Source organism: Lemur catta, chromosome 14 (genome assembly GCF_020740605.2).
Source record: "Lemur catta isolate mLemCat1 chromosome 14, mLemCat1.pri, whole genome shotgun sequence".
In the NCBI taxonomy this organism is placed as follows: domain Eukaryota; kingdom Metazoa; phylum Chordata; class Mammalia; order Primates; family Lemuridae; genus Lemur; species Lemur catta.
The window spans coordinates 32114592-32131759 of NC_059141.1; positions in this window are offsets into that span (position 1 = coordinate 32114592).

The window sequence follows — 17168 nt, forward strand, 5'->3', positions numbered from 1 at the left end:
AGACTGGAGCGCAAGTCCTGCCAGGGTGCAGGAACATTCCCTAATGGCTGGGGACAATCAGAGGAAGACCTGGGCTTTGACTCAGCCCCCCACATTCTGGCTGCAACGTGAGAGGCTCACAGGAGTCCCTGAATAGTGTATGAAGTGACAATTACAACACGACAAGGTACAGCTATTGTGCCACGGGATTTTGAAAAGGCCTCTTAGCTTTTATTTCTCAAGAGGAGAACAAAGTTAACTACTATGACAAATCACACAGCCCCAGCTATATTAAACGTTCACAATTACTTCCTCTCTTTTGTTACTCATTATTTCCTGACCTTTTTTTTTTTTTTTTAAATTCTTGTAATTGTTTAGTTCCCTGGTTAGCACTGTTCAAAGTCACTATTGTTTTGGAAAGTTGGATATTTCTTTAGATAGTTTTGCATGAATTTTACAGAAGGTAAGTTTGTATCATGACGTCATAATAAGCCTGAGTCTGGAAGTAGTTCTTAGGCTGGACTGAGATGGTGGCATCCTCCACCAAGCTCTATGCCTCGCCCTACTGCTTCTCTTCCTTCCCAGCTGGATTCGTCCTTTTGAGAACACATTTCTCTCCCTCCCTTTGCCTGGCCCACCTTTTGTCCTTCAGTCATTCTCTTAGATGACATTTTCTTCCAGAGGCCTGTCCAGGCTCCCAAATCCAGGTTAGGTTACCCTCCTGAGTGCTTTCCCTCAGCCTGTGTTTTGCGTCTGTCACTACACGTGTCATCCAGTCTTGTAGTGTTGACTGGCTTTGTCTGACCTTCCACTAGATTGTTAGTGCCGTGAGGAAGACCCTGGCTGTGCCAGTCTTGTTCACACAGTTATGCGCATGGGATGGACACAAGAAGTGGGTGGAGTTGGGAGAACGGTAGAGGGGCACTCTCTGTATTATCTTTGCAACTGTTCTGTAAATCTAAAACTATTCCAAAATGAAAAGTTAATTTAAATTAAAAAATATTATGAAAAGAAGGAAGGACGGGGGAGGAAGGGAAGAAGGAATGGAAGGAGAGAAAGAGAGAAAGGGAGAAAGGACCGTTGATAAAACCAACATCTCTTGCGTATGAATTATGAGCCAGCAACTTTCACAAATGGTTCTTCCTTACTTCATACTTACCATTATAGCCCAGTGAGATGTGTGATTATTAAGCTTCCTTCTGGCTTAAGCTAGAAAAGCTTAAGCAACATTAGAAGAATTGGCTAGTTAATAAATAGCAGAGGCAGGAATTAAACTTATTCTTGCTTACAAGGCCTTGTTCTTTCTATGCCCGCCCCTCCCACCCCCACTCCACCACACCATGCACATCTATAACCCTCAAGTTCAACAAGATAGGAATAGATGCTTTGTGGGGAGAATTGTGTTTCATGATCAAATAATTTTAGAAAATTCTGGGTTAATTTAATTTAAATAGATCTCTTAATCCAAGACTTCTTAGAACCTTTAATATGCTAATATAGTGAATATCTAAATATCTAATGGGGGGGTAATGATCTATACTGTTCCCCAAACTTCTTTGTCTGTGGAACCCTTTGAAGAATCTATTGAATGAACACTTCATGAATGTTGGTGTTCTGGGGAAAATAGTTTGGGCATCTCTTAAGGTTATTTTTATTTTACCAACACATTTCTAAGAGTCCTCAAGCCTTCAAGGGCAAAGAAATACAATTTTAATAATAGAATTTCAGGCATTCTACCAGATGTGGGAGATATTTTGGACAACCATCCTGGTTTTACTCAAACCAAACCATATAAGTTAAAGCTTGTTTCTTCCACTGGAAAGATACCCTTGCCTCTGAAATGATATGTGCAAAGCACTTAGCACACACAACACATACTAATTACTACCTTTACATTGCTCTTCCTAAATGAGGTGCCTTTACCAGACAAATTGCTTATTTGGGGTCACAGTTCAGATGGAAAGAAAGACAGGTTAAGTAGCTTACAACCTCCTTTCCTGTACTACTTCCTGTATGAGCACGTTCATGGGCCTGAGGACAGCACAGCCCAAGGATAAGTGCCTTGGAGCCTGGCTAAACATTCTGAATAACACTTAAACACATATCTGACTATGTAAAAATTTAGGAGTATTAAAAAAAAAAGAAAACTTCAATATCTTTTCATCACCAAGACTACTTTTATTCCTTTCCCCTACGGACCTAATGTTGTTTTTACTAAGCAACAATAAGTTGATTTTAATAATGCCCATCTGTAGTGGATATCCACAATTGTTTATTCTACATTTTTTCTCCTTCTTGGTAACAGCACTTCCAAGTTGCCTTTATAAAAACTGTACCTCTCACCTCTTCTTAACTATTTGATACGACTGCCTCTTTCAGTCAGGGCTGTCCAGAGAAACAGAACCAATAGGATGTATGGATAGATAAATAGATAGATAAATAGACAGACATTAAGGAATTGGCTCACGTGAATATGGAAGCTGGCAAATCCAAAACTTGCAGCATAGGCCAGCAGGCTGGAGATCCAGAGAGGAGTTGATGTTGCAGTTCAAGTCCAAAGGCAGTCTGCTGGCAGAATTCCTGCGCTCGCTCGCTCGCGCTCTCTCTCTCTCTGTCTCTCTCTCTCTCTCTCTCTCTCTCTGTCTCTCTCTCTCTCTCTCTCTCTCTCTCTCTCTCTCTCTCTCTCTCTCTCGGGGTAGGTCAGTCTTTTTCTTAAGGCCTTCAGCTGATGGGATAAGGCCCACCCACATTATAGAAGGCAACTGCTTTATTCAAAGCTTACTGGTTCATATGTGAATCCCATCCGAAAAGTAGCTTCACAGAAACATCTACAATAATGTTTGACCGAATGTCTGGGAACTGTGGCCTAGCTAAGTTGACCCATAAAATTAACTGTCACAGTGGCATTGACACCAATCTCGGGGCTTGGGTACCCATGTTGGGGGAGGCCAGGGGGGAGGGAACCTGACTTGGCCCAAGCCAATCAGTGAATCACATTTATTTGGCATAAAGCTTGGGCCCTTTGCTGGAAGCACTGGGACACAACTCTTTTTCTTCTCCACTGAATTTGAAATGGAAATATGTGAGATGTAAAATTGATGTGGTTGATTGTTGCCCTTCCAGAGCTGAAAGTAGAGTCGACTCATGCTGAGAGGAAGCCACACTTAGAGGAAACCATGCTGAGAGATTGAGCCTGGTAGGGTCACCGGAGTTCTGGGTGGGTTTGGTCCTGAAATTGAACCCTGGACTACTCAGTTATCCAACTCAATAAATTCTCAGTTTTTGCTTGAGCCAGATTCTTACAACTGAAAGAAGCCTAACTGATATAACATCAGAGCTTATGATCAGCATGAGAAATCCTTTGTTATCAAAACTAATTGTTACAAATTAGCTATTCTCGTCTCAGGCTCAAGCAAGGAAAATTGCCTAAACAATCCAGTAGAAACCACTGAATATCTAGGGACGTTACTTCGTCTACTAAAGAATTTTTGTGTCACTAGAGGGCAGCAGAGCCCACATCAGCCAAGTGACAAAATTGAATTTTGTTCCTATCAATTAACAGAAATATATTTGAGTTCTTGGGAAGGGAAGAGAGAGGAGAGAGAGCTTTGATTTGAATAATCTGTGAACCCGATAATATAGACATTTTCATCTCCTAGAGAACCTATTTTTTTTACAGGATTAAAGAAATGATATGTGCAAAGCACTTAGCACACACAACACATACTAATTACTACCTTTACATTGCTCTTCCTAAATGAGGTGCCTTTACCAGACAAATTGCTTATTTGGGGTCACAGTTCAGATGGAAAGAAAGACAGGTTAAGTAGCTTACAACCTCCTTTCCTGTACTACTTCCTGTATGAGCACGTTCATGGGCCTGAGGACAGCACAGCCCAAGGATAAGTGCCTTGGAGCCTGGCTAAAGCTTGGCCACCAGCATGTGGAGCAAGTAATTAAAGCTCCCGATTTTTCCCGCTGTGAAAACGGACAGACTAACCTATCTCTTGAGCAATAACCTGGAAAAGACAACGGATGAAAGAACGTTGAGACCGTAGCAGCTGAGAAGCAGAGAGCATGTGGGTTAGTAAGTGGGTAAAGAAAACAGCTGTTCTGTGGGTCCTGGTTTCATAATCCAATTTGGCGCCTCTCCCCTGCCATTTCTGCATATAGGGGTGCCCTGAAAATACACAGATATTCTGTGAATCCACAGCATGCCTACCCCTGGGTGTTCAGAATTGATGGAAAAATAGGGACCACTTTTCGAGAAGTGCTGATCTGGGGCAGATGGGACTTAGTCCTGAGTGGGCCTAGTGTAAGGCAGTATTTCTTAAACCTCTGCCACCGTTTGCCATTTCTGTTTTCCCCTTATATGTATTAAATATGTATTTAACCAATATATATTTTTAATCAACTTACTTTGTTACTTCAGTTGCTTTATTTTTAAAATAAAACATTACATTATAACCATACATGGAAAATCAGCATTCCTTACCAAAAATAGAGGGTATCCATAAAAATAAATACACAACTATCGAAACAAAATATTTGCCTGCATACCACCAAAAACTGTTTCCCAAACCACCAGTGGTAAGGGCACTATACTTCTGGAAAGGTTGGCTCAAGGCATGGTGGTGCCTTCTCTCTACTCTGGCCTTTCCCCCTGCCCCCAAGCGACCGGAGAGAAAAGACTAGCAAGCTGGGGTCTCAGGCCCTCCACACAAGACTGGAAGGGAGGTGACAGGAAGGAACAAGAGAAGATGTCAGAGCAGCACAGGGAGGAACAGTCATTGTCTCTCAAGCAGCGTTTAGTGCTTGGGGACTGGAATAGGGGATCCTCCACAGGGCACCAGCCTGTCCCTGTTAGAAGAGGCTAAGGGGATGATGGATGGGTGAGAGGAGGACTACAGTGAGCCCTGCAGAGCTCGAGACAGAATGTGGAGCGGGATGTTGGAGGGAAGGACAGATGAGCCAAAAGCTAATTTAGAGCACAGAATGCGTACGTAGTAGGGAGCAGTAGATGGTTTTCTGCAGAAGGCAGCCTTTGCCACCTAACACAAATAGTGGTGTTACTGTCTGGCACACCTGGGAAAGGGAAGAAAGAGGGAGAGCTTTGATTGGGATAGATAATCTGTGTACCTGATCATGTAGACATTTTCCTCTTTCTGAGAACACCCCGTGTTAGCAACTTGTCTTGTGAAGGATGGACCCGTGGATTCAAATCCTAGTTCAGTCACTTTGGTAGCTGTGAGAAGGTGTGCATAATATTTAACCTTTTGCAGCCTCAATTCTCTCACCTGGTAAACATAAGCCTTTTCAGCAATAATGATTTGCCTGGGAGTTTAACATGCATTTTGTAATTTCTATTGTGTTTTATTTTATTGTTGCAATTTCAAGACCATGTGGATCCCCAACATCTTTTCTAGGTGACAATTGGTGTGGATCCTGCCCACAGTTACCCTTTTATTTACGTGTGCTGTTTTCTTCCTCACTAGGTTAGAGAACATAAGCACTGCCCACAGCCTATCATCTTGGCTTCTCCATGAAGAAAATCGTGTTTTTTAAACTTTCCAGAAAAGGAATCATTGGATCAGGCTTTTTGTTCCCCTGGTCGTTCATTATTGCCTCTCTTCAGGTATGAAGGTGAGAAGATGTCTCTCTCTCTCTCTCCCACCCCCATATGATTTGGCCATTTCGACAGGCTCGGTGGTTTTATGAATAACTAAATTGCAAGACTTCAAGAGAGGCCTGGCTCAGAGATCTTACCACACCTGCCTTTTGAAGTTCTCTTACTATATTAAGGCAGAACAAAAATCAATACAATGTCAAAACGGGTTGACAAAAACCATGGGAGGTCGTAAGCATTTCCGTGTATCAAATCAATGCTTTTAACACTTAGAACTTCAATGCAGAATCACATTTGGGACTACTGTCACGCTGTCATAGTGTCATGTGTCTTTAGGCATATGATGCTAACGCATTAGTTATCATTTGAGGCCCTTCATGGATGTGAGGCCTGGCTAATCCTAGCCACTCCTGACAGAGTGACCTGCAGAGGCAGAAAGTTAGGGTGGAGACACCTTTGGGACCATGAGATTAACACTCTCCACTTTAAACTAGACGCTCCTCTCCAACAGCCCTGGGAGTGTGCCCTGCCTTAGCTTGAATCCTGCTAGCACTGGCTCCTTCTGTTTCCCTAGGTGGCTCATTCCATTTTAGAACACTTTCCAGTGGTCAGAAATTCTCCCTGATGTTATAATTTCCTGTAGTTTGACAAGTGTTTGCTCAGCATCCACTATGCAAAGAACACTACTTACAAATAGAACTGGAATAGCTCTGTGAAAAGTGGGTGATAATAACCCTCCCCTCACTCAAGGTAGGAAGAAGCATTTCACCGTCTGAAGCCTCCTCATAAACCCTACGCAAACCTGCATCCTAACAGGTTTTCGTCCAAGCAACAAGGATAACTAGGCAGCTTGCCTCCCTGACAACAGTGAACTGAGAGTGAAATTGAGACTTTTTACCAGCCTCTGCACTGAGGAAAGATAGTAAGCAGGCATTCCTCCACGTGGCTTTGAAATCCCCCTGGAATTTAGAAGTCATCCAAGGGGTTTATGAAAATTCCTTCCAAAATTTCTTCAAATTTATTTCTATTTAAGCCATCAAAATATGTTAGGATAAATAGTTTAAAGAGATAGGAATTGTGAAATCAAATGAAAATAAGATATCACTGATAATACCTAATGTTTACATGGTGCCTGGGACATCTGTGTGCTCTTTGCAAACCTGTTAACTCATCTGAGCCTCACTATTCCCCATGCAGGAGACCCTGTTACCATCCTATTTTACAGAAGAGAAACTGGTAATGACTTGGCCGAGGTCACACAGTTACTAGTTTACAGAGGTGAACTTCTGAAGACTATGCTGAATCTACTTCCTCTTCAAAAAAGTTACCTCAATGGCCTTATGATCAAGACATAAATTCCCCAAGGAAGTACAAAGTCCAGTAGTTGCGTTGTTCAGTTGAACACATAATTAACAGCACACTCTTGTCTTATTATTTACTCAAATTTCAGGCTTTATTGACTGAGATGGTAACAGAGTGAGCTGAGGGAACTCTTTATTGCACTGAGTAATTCTGTTGAGTAAGAAGTTTTGCTGTTTATATCCATTTCCTTTTCTAAGAATCATAGTTCATATAACCATGCAAATTGGATTGAAATAAAGACAGTATAATTAAGATAGTATGGCCATAACGCCACACTCTAACTCCATGCTTTTCAAACTTTTATATGGATATAAATCCATATGGCAATATTATTCAAATTCAGATTCTGATTTGGTTTTGGTAGTCTGAGAAGGAGTGTGAGATTATGACTTTCTCACCAGTTCCCACGTGATGTTGATGCCACTATCCGGAAAGCACACATGAAGCACACAAGGTGGCAAGAGTCTAGCCAGCTCAGGGAAACCACCTATCAATCCATTGCTTGATCTCCTACAGATTACAACAAACTGACCCTACTTTTAAAATTTTGGCCAGTTGTATTATTACTTGAACATTTCTTTAGTGGTATTAGATGGGAAATGTAGGAAAATCAACAAATTGAATAATCTCATAACAAACATATTTTTATCCAGTTTCTATTTAGCTTAATATCATACTGCTTAGGCCAAATTTTTACTTAGCAGAAACAAGTCTGCCTTGACTACATAAATAAATTTTTCCTATCAAGGAAAAGAAATAGAAAAAAAAAAAACTTAGTTCCTTTTCAAACACAGTGAGCTTTTATTTCTGTGAACAGAAAGAAAACTGGCTAGAAGCCTGCTGATTCTCTCAGCCAATCAGAATAATGTGACCATAAATGTCCATGAATTCCCCCCTCAGTGAATCTCTGCCTTTTTTATTTCTGTCGTGGGGACATGTATCTTACAGTTCTGTGCCACATACTCTGCCTTTTATGTCTTACTTTCTTCTCAAAAAAAAAAAAAACCATTTACACTCAGTGGGATCACTCATCTAAAAATCCGTTGTCTTTTATGTTAAAAGCTATTAACTTAATATACAAGCAGTTTATTGATTGCCTCTTAATAGCAATACCTAACACACTTAGAGCACTTAATATGATCCAAGTACTAGTCTAAGGGCTTTATAAATATTAATATAATTTCATTTAATGTTCATAAAGGTAGTTCACTAAATAGGTGAAATAACCATGGCCCCAAGCATTTAAGGGTCTTGCAATAGCTACACAACCAGTAAGTTAGAGTTGGGATTTGAACCAAGGCAATTGCTTCCCACATTTAACAACGTGTTGCCTTCTTGAACCAACACACACCAGTTAATTGAGCACTGTGTGTTAGACCCTTTTACCTATATTATCTCATTTAATGCTCATACCCACATCTATGAGGAAAGAATAACTTTCCTGATTCACATAAACAGGTAACTTGCCACTGCTGCCTGCTGTTTTTTTGCACGAAATCATGCTATCTCCTTCCTTTTTAGTGAATGAGACAGTTTGCCTCATGCTGTTTTTTATAGAAAGCACATCTGAAACCTTGGCATACTCCCGAGCACAGACTAAAATACATGGTGTCTGGGCCTGGGACTAAAATATCTTGTCTAACCTTTGTTCCACTGTTTTTCCCATCCCACCTTTCTCACCTCTCCACAGTTCTTCTTGCCTTGGGCATGATGTCTCCACACCCTGCCCCATCCACTGGCGGTGGCACTTTTAACAAAGTAGACGTTGGATTGAAGTAGGAAATGTCCCTGCCCTGCCTGTCCCTTGGCTCTTCCCGTGTCCTGGGATCACATTTCTTCATTTTGCCTTACCTTCCTTGGATACCAGTCTAGACCTCACCCAAAACCAAATTTACTATCTACTTTGCCTGTTGTGACTACAGTGAAAGACCAGAAACTACAATGATGGAAGATACAGCAACGGCCAATCTCTTAAAAAAAAAAGCCATTCCTCTCTTCGCCCATTTACACAGGGCTAATATTTATCAAGGGTTTAACTGGACTAGGCAAGTGCTTCGTGCACACACAATCTCATTTGATCCTCACATTATTTTAATATCTAATATTATCCTCATTTTCCAGATTAAGAACCTTAGGTTTGGTGAGTTGAAGTCACTTACACACAGCCAGTATGTGATAGAGCTAGGGTTGAGACACGTGTCTGGAGGCTCCAAATTTACCCCTCTGAGGCCTGGCCCCATCCCTCTTGGACGGTGGATGTCTGCCCTTTGTTTGTGCTGACTTCCTCTCCCCACACCCTGTCCTTATCCCGCCACCCAAACTTCCCCTCTAGAAGGACCCTCTTCCTCCACTTTGACAATCCAAATCCCACTTTCCACATAAGGCAAAACCAAAGACTCGTGGCCTTCCCTGACTCATTTTATCACTTCATGACCTTTCCAATCTCTGGGCTTTCTCGCCACTTTTGAGGAAGGAGTGAGATTGATTTTTGTATTTGGAGTTTGTGAAAATTCTCTCTTTTTCAATTGACATTTCAGATAAATCCAGATTCATTTGAACTATCCCACTCTTTCTTATCATTGCCTTGTAACTATGCTTGACTTTATATGGCATGAGATGCATTCCTAATCAGAATGTAAGTTGCTCGGGAGGGGGTCATATTTGTCACTTTCTTTGCATGGAAGCTTTGAGCTTAAGTCTAAGATCCCAACAATTTTCCTTAACTAAATGAATATTTACAAGTCCTTACTTTGCACCACGGGCAGTGCTGGGCCCCGGGGAATAGCATAGACAGGGTGAGAATAGTTCCTGCCTTCCTGGACTTTACAGTTAGTGGGGATGACAGATTAGAGTAATTTTAAGAGTCAGGCCTGACTGTTCTTTGCCTGCAAAATGTTTCTCCTCTTTGGCTCACCAGACACCACTGTTCTGCTTCTTATCCTGCCGTGGCTGTCACTTCTCTGCCACCTTCACTCTGGTCATGCTAGACATCCTGCTGCGTATTACTCTCTTCAGTCCTAGGTTCCCCTCACTTTTTCAGAGATGCCTTAAGGTATCACCCATCACCTCTCCCCGGATGACCTTCAAGTCTATACCTCATGCTCTGACTTCTTTGTTTTCCATTTCAAGTGCATTATGCTTAACTCTTGCTCATTTTCTACTTATTACCTCAAACTCTTACTATGCCTAAACCTGAACTCTTTCCTTTCCATCCAGGCCAGAGGGTAAGGAAATTGGAAGCAGTGAACACAATAAAAAATAAATAAATAAAATAAAATTTCAAGTGGAAAGAAATCCACTTTATCTTTGGGCCCATCTGGCCATCTTCCGAAGACACAGACTTTGCAAAGGAGCTTTGCCTTTTTCTGTGCCTGTCAATCTCCATAAATAGCTTGGAAGCTCTTTGAAAGCAGGAACTTTATCTTCTACTATTCCATTTTGGCAGGGTCTACCCCAAAGCCTTTACCAGTGCTTTACACATGCATGGGGAGGTGTGTGATGAGGATACAGACAGTTGAAATAACCTTTGCTGTTGCTCTCTGGATCTACCTGGCATTTGATTGTGCAGTCAGGACTAACTAGATGGCTAGAAAATTTTAACTATTTGGCCAATCACCTTTAAACTTTTCTGATTGAATTGGGTTTGGATTTTTGTCCTGATTTGTTACAGAAAGATCAAAAGCATTGCATCTATGCTGTTTTTTAAAACACACTTAGAGCACTTAATATGAGCATGTACTATTCTAAGGATTTTATAAATATAATTTCATTTAATGCTCATAAAGGCAGGTCACTATATAGGTGAATTAACCAAGGCCCCAGGCAGTTAAGGATCTTGCAGTAGTTATACAACCAGTAAGTTATAGAGCTGGGATCTCAAGATTTACAGACAGTTAAAAAACAACAATGTCATCATCACCAATTAAAAGGGAGAGAGAAAGAGAGAGGGAGAGAGAGAGTGAGAGGCCTCAGTTTAGGACTTTCATGTTCTCTTTCCCCATACTTCATTAGGATTATTGCTGCCGATACTTATTAGAGTTTAAAATCACCCCAAGACGAGTAGCCTATATTTTAAAGGTTCCTGAAAATTATTTGGCCAGAAGTTCATTGCTCCTGAATGCTGGCATCTTCTCCTCCAGAACATCTCTCTTTGAAGTCAGCAAGAATCTGGTCTGTGATGAATCACGAGGTCTCCCTTCTTAGGCGCCAAGGCTGTCCAGGCACCCTGCTGCAGAGCCTGGAAACTCACTGACCCCATTTTTTTCCCTCTTATCTCAGGTTTCATGAACTCTTTCCCTCCCTCTCCCCTCCCCTCAACACACACAACAGCATAACCCATCACTTCCAGCTTAATAGCAGGTAAAGAATCTGTCATTTGAATTGTGCTTTTTTTCTCTCTCTTTCTCAGTGTTTCAGGCAGCGGACGATGTTTCTAAACATAAAATAAAAAGGTTTTCTGAGCTTTTAGTTTTCTGATGTGTAAAGTGAATGATAACAGAATAAACTTTATATGCTTATTATGGGGGCTTTTGATGAATATTAGTTCCCAGTAATAACAGTAATACAGAAGAGGTCAAATTCAAAGACAGCAAAGAGGAGCAAGGGTTGCTTCTAGCTTCAGGTACCATAGAAGGCTTTTTGGAGAAACTGCCATTAGATGTGAAACAATTTGGCTTGAGTTAGTAGGAGGGAGGACTCAGTTTAATAAATTCCCCCTGGTAGTAGGGTGAGCTCAGTTCCCTGGTAGTAGGGTGAGCTAGAGCTAGGCGGGCAAATGGACCTAGCCCGCCTAATGGCTAGACTAAGCTGTCCACATGAGTCTGACTGGTTGTCATTTCTTCTTTCCTTCGAGGTTGGGTTCCAATAAGACAGAATCTTTTCTCTCTCTTACCGCTTTCTGACAGGTCAAAGCAGGTGTGATAGAAGCTTGCACAGATTTGCAGATTGCAACAAATATATTCACAGTTACATTTTCTCAGCTTCACCTATTTATAAAAAAAAGGAGGGTCAAAGCTTATTTTAATTTATTAATAATTCGGTCCACAAAAATATTAATTCATTAAATGTTAAAAGAACAGAGCATAAGCTTCCCCTTTGGGATCTGCAGGAGTAATTTTACTACTTATCCAAAGGCATCTGGAGGATGCAGGCCACAGCGACCTAAACCAGAGTTACTCCTCGCAAGCACAACGTAACGTCTCTACAAACATTGGTATTTCTTTAAGCCTCTGGGAAAGTCTAATAATGTTTCATGAAAGAATTGTTTAATACAATTTTCAAACCTCAACTCTACCCAAACACCTAGACATTTACATTTTGCAATACTTAATAAAAACATTTTCAAGAAATTCTGTTCAACATTTTATTTCTATCATACCCCCTTAATTATGAATACAATTGAATTAATTTAAAATTACAATCAGTCTCAACACTTAGCATGTATTTTAAAATAATACAGTATCACTGAATTGCTGCTCACTATGTTCAGGGGGCATTACAGATATAGTAGTCATTCTTAAATCACTGAAAAGGAAGTGGGTTTTAGCTATAGAGTTACAGAGTTTTACGGTTGAAAACACTTGAATTAGTTCAGTACAATGGAAGAATATTTAAATGTGATTCAGGTGCTTTCTCCGTTTTGCCTGATCCTCAAAATGAACCAGTATCTTGTCCTCAGCCTTATCAATCCCTTGGTTTGCGGCTACATCCTGCCCTCATCTTTACCCCAGCATTTGTGATCATGTTGATATATTAGTTACATATTATCTATTACACATTACATACTTATTATAATTAATTAACAATGATCTGTACTAGCGCCCTAATCCAGATGTGAGATTCAGTGGCTGGGCCATACATCCTGGGGGACCTCAGATTCCGGTGACAATTAATTTGTGAATCTAATGAAGAGGAACCAAATGAGGCCTGTGTCACAAATATGATTCTGAATTACAGCTGTATACTATTATGGTGTGGCACGAAAGGATTAGTACTGATACTACACTAAACACACCCGAAATCTAAGGGGAGAAGACAGATCCAAGGGAGGTGAGCCTCAAAAGCTGGAAGTCACCGAAATCTTACCAAAGCTCTTCCTGCCCTCACAGTGTGGTATCTCCCAGTTTGTGGCCTTGTTTTCATTCTCGCATATTGCGAGAGCCCACTATGTGCCAGGCACTGTTTTACGTCTTGGAACTGCAGCAATGAGCAAAATTGGGAAAACCAAAACACAATCCCGCCTCTCGTGGGACTTACAGTGCAGGGAGAAGCAGCGAGGCCGCATTCACAGAGCCCAGAGCCCGCTGATTTGTTTTCTAATGGGTCCCTTCTCTCCCTCCACGCCCCTTCCTGTGCTCACCCTGCCACCTGGGATCCTCGACCTATCAGAGCACTGGGAAAGCAGGAACGCAGGAAAATTTTTATGTCTAATCTGTAATAAGCAAAGAACAAACACTTTCAGTACTTTCAGTTTTTTTAAAAAAAAATAACAGCACTCGTGTCCTTCACAACTGATTTCTCTGCCCGGGGCTAACGCAGTCACTGAAGCTCACAGGCTGGTCTGCAGTTGTTCTCTTCCGCCTCCGCCTCATCGCCTTCCTTTTTATACATTGAGCAGTCTTTTCTTCACAAACCGTAAAATACCCAAATGTTCAAAGATTTAGAAAAATGGAGAGGCAGTATCATCGTTTGTTCTATGCTTGGCAGTTTTGGTTTTGAATAGATGACTTGACACGCTGGTTTCACTTTCACTTCAGTTGGTAACTTAATGTCACAGGAATGCAACCTGTAATAACAGTTAAATGCCTGGAACACTAATTACATGCTAGACATTGCACTAAATAATTTGCACTAGTATCTTAATTCTCAAAATAACTTTATTATTGGTCCCGCTTTAAAGATGCCATTTTGAGAGGTGACATAAATTGCCCAGAGTCACAAGGTTGGCGAATAGCTGATGTGGCATTTGTGTCCCAGCTCAACTGGACTTCAGACACTAAGCTCTAGACCACTGACCATTATACCCTCTGCTGTTTGTCCCAGAAGGCTGGCTTCCCCCTGCCCCTGTCAATCACCGAGAATATTATTTAAAAGACTGGCCACATTCCACATATTTTTTGACCCCACAGCATTAAAGCATTAGTCAGGTTCCCAAAAATGCTTCCTAATTAGAAGGAAAGAGATTTATTTTACCAAACAAAGTCTTAAGTGAGCTATGCCAAGGTCAATGGTCAGGTGGAATTTACAGAAGCATTTTTATTACTTAATAACCATTAACTGATCTAACTGGCTACCAGAGGATTTCACTTTCAAAAAGAACACCAACATTTAATAAATTGCATGCTGTGGCAATTTTTTTTTTTCAATATTTTCAAACTCATTGGGTAGGACTTTAGTTTCAATCTCACTTTTAATACATACGTCACCCAATTTAAAGTGCAAACTCTTTGGACATCTGTTTTTGGGAAAATGCCAAGAACATTTTTCTATTTGCTATTGGTTTCCTAAATTGAGGCCTTGAGAGCCTGTTTTGTTTATTTGTTTGTTTGTTTTTGTTTTTGTTTTGTTTTTACCAAAGAGTCAAGCCAAATGAAATACCGTGTTAGTCAGACTATATTTATGGGTCATCTCAACTTCTGGTTTAATCGCAGTTTTAAAATTTAAAAAGAATTTAAAGCTCTGAAGGTATATATTCATGTAAGTATGTAAAACATGCCTTTAAATATTTACATACACATATATGTAACTGTTTATATTTGGCCTGGCAGAAACTACTTTGCCAGATGATTTTTTGGAAAAGGCTTTCAGTAGCAAAAATGAATATGGATGTTATTCAAATGTCTGTAAATTAACAAGAACCATCTGGGGTTCAGTTTAAGCACTTTGAACCTGAAGAAAGAATGGATCATGGTAAGGGGGCTTGTGGGGAGTGGGAGTGGGGGCCTGGGTGCCAGGCGCACTGCCTCACCTCCAGCAGTACTGAATAAATCCATGATCAGGATGGAACAAGATGTGTGTCTCTAGGAAGAGGAAGGTAAAGACAATTTCTGATAAGCAAGAAACAGAGTTTCTGAACTCTGTGAAAAGACTTAACGGTTGTCCACCTGGAAACTCTGGAACTGCCTAAGCACTTTCCCCGCGAGCACTTTCCACTTCTGTCTCTCTTAAAGCTGTTGGGATGGTGCTGATGACCTGGAGATCCCCCAGGGCGGGAGTCTATTCGGTCCACAGGGTCCACAGCAGGGATAGCCAGGGTCAGTCTTTGTGGGCTCCAGCTCCAATGCAGTGCCAGAAATTATCCCAACAAGGAAGTTCTAACTCTACAGGCCACACAAAGGAAAGGAGGGAGGGACTGGGGGGAAAGGCCCAGGGAAAATGAAAATAGAAAAATGAAACTGAGAAGTTAAAATTATTTTTGGAAAGACTAAGGACTTACAAGGGTAGCTTTCAAAGTAAAATAATCATAAACTCCATATGGGTTCAATTTTGCTTTATTATTCCACAATGTCTTTTTTCAACAGGTCAGCCCTCACATACAAACACATGCACATACACACAAACACAATCTTTGTATTTGCCACCTAAAACAGCAGTCCCCAACCTTTTGGCACCAAAGACTGGTTTGATGGAAGACCATTTTTCCACGGACAGGGTTGAAGGGGATGGTTTTGAGATGATACAAGCTCATTACATCTATTGTGCAGTTAGAACACTCTGATCATGATAATCTGTGTTTGCAGCCACTCCCCAGTGCTAGCATCACCACCTCAGCTCCACCTCAGATCATCAGGCCTTAGACGCTCATAAGGAGCACGCAACCTACATCCCTCACAAGCCCAGTTTACAGTAGGGTTTGGTCTCCTATGAGAATCTAATGCTACCGGTGATCTGGAAGGAGGCGGAACTCAGGTGGTGACTGGAGCAATGGGGAGCAGCTATAAATACAGACGAAGCTTCACTTGCCACTCACCTCTTGCTGTCTGGCCTGGTTCCTAACAGGCCATGTACCGTACCTGGCCTTTAAACAGCTGGATTTAAACTCCTCTCCTTTGAATTGTTAGCAGTTGAGGGCTTCATTTCATGTCACTTAAAATGGCCAATTAATAAGTAGTCCCACTGGGGAGTAGCCTTCTACTTCTCCAGAAACTGTAAATCTGGCTTAAATAAACTGTTGGGCAAGTTACATATCTGTATGTCATATCACCGTCAGGGCACCTTCCTCTGAACACCAAGTCTTGGTTGCTTTCTAGGATAGAAATATGCAGCAAGGACAAGAAGAGGAATATGGCACAGATTGCTGCAGCCACTACGTGCCGTGACTTCTGTCTGTATTACAGTGCTACTTTTACGAATGTCTTATTTGAATTTTTTTAAAAAGATAACAACAAAAGAACTCTTCAAGTGGTTGTAACTTCTGCTTCTGGCAAACCACTAAGAAAAAAAAGTCAAACCCAAAAGATCTAAAAATGAAGGAGACGATAAAATTTGGACCTAAACTTTTAACAGATGGTATTTGAGGAAATATGTCTGCCACCCGTTCTGAGCTTACTCTATTTATCTAAACACTCAGATCCTAACTTGGATTTAAATGGTCCATGTTGACAAAGAGACAGAATCAGATGGCTCCATTCCATCGACACCCTTTACAAAACATACTGCATGAGGTTTGCTCATTTTGTGTTTGTATTTGTATTTGTCCTTAGCTGTATTTATTTCATCAAGTTAACTCTTCGAGGATGGAAAACAAATACACCATCATCTATCATTCCATGCACGTGGAGATGAGATACCAATTTAAGTAGCTTGTAGTTTTGAACTTGAAGAAAAGTGAGATCAAGAAAGATGTCTACCTTCTCAAGTTCAAGTACTGTAGGCAACCCTTTTCTGCCTAAACCCACAATTTGCTAAGCAGTGCTTGAAAATAAGACTCCAGCATTCAAGAAGACATCTATTATTTGTACCCTTTATGGATTAGGGCAAAAGAAGAAAAGTTTGTTTTTATATTTTACTGTCTTTGGGTGGGGAATCCCAATGTCAGACGTGAACTCAGACACATCTTTTTGTCAGAGTTTGGATGTATAAATATCAAATGGAGAATTCTAATGTGGTGCAGACTGTCTAATTTTGGGGACTATCCAATCACAGTTTTGATATTCTGTTATAGTGTCCTTCTTCTCACCTCCTAGCACTCACTACTCATCTG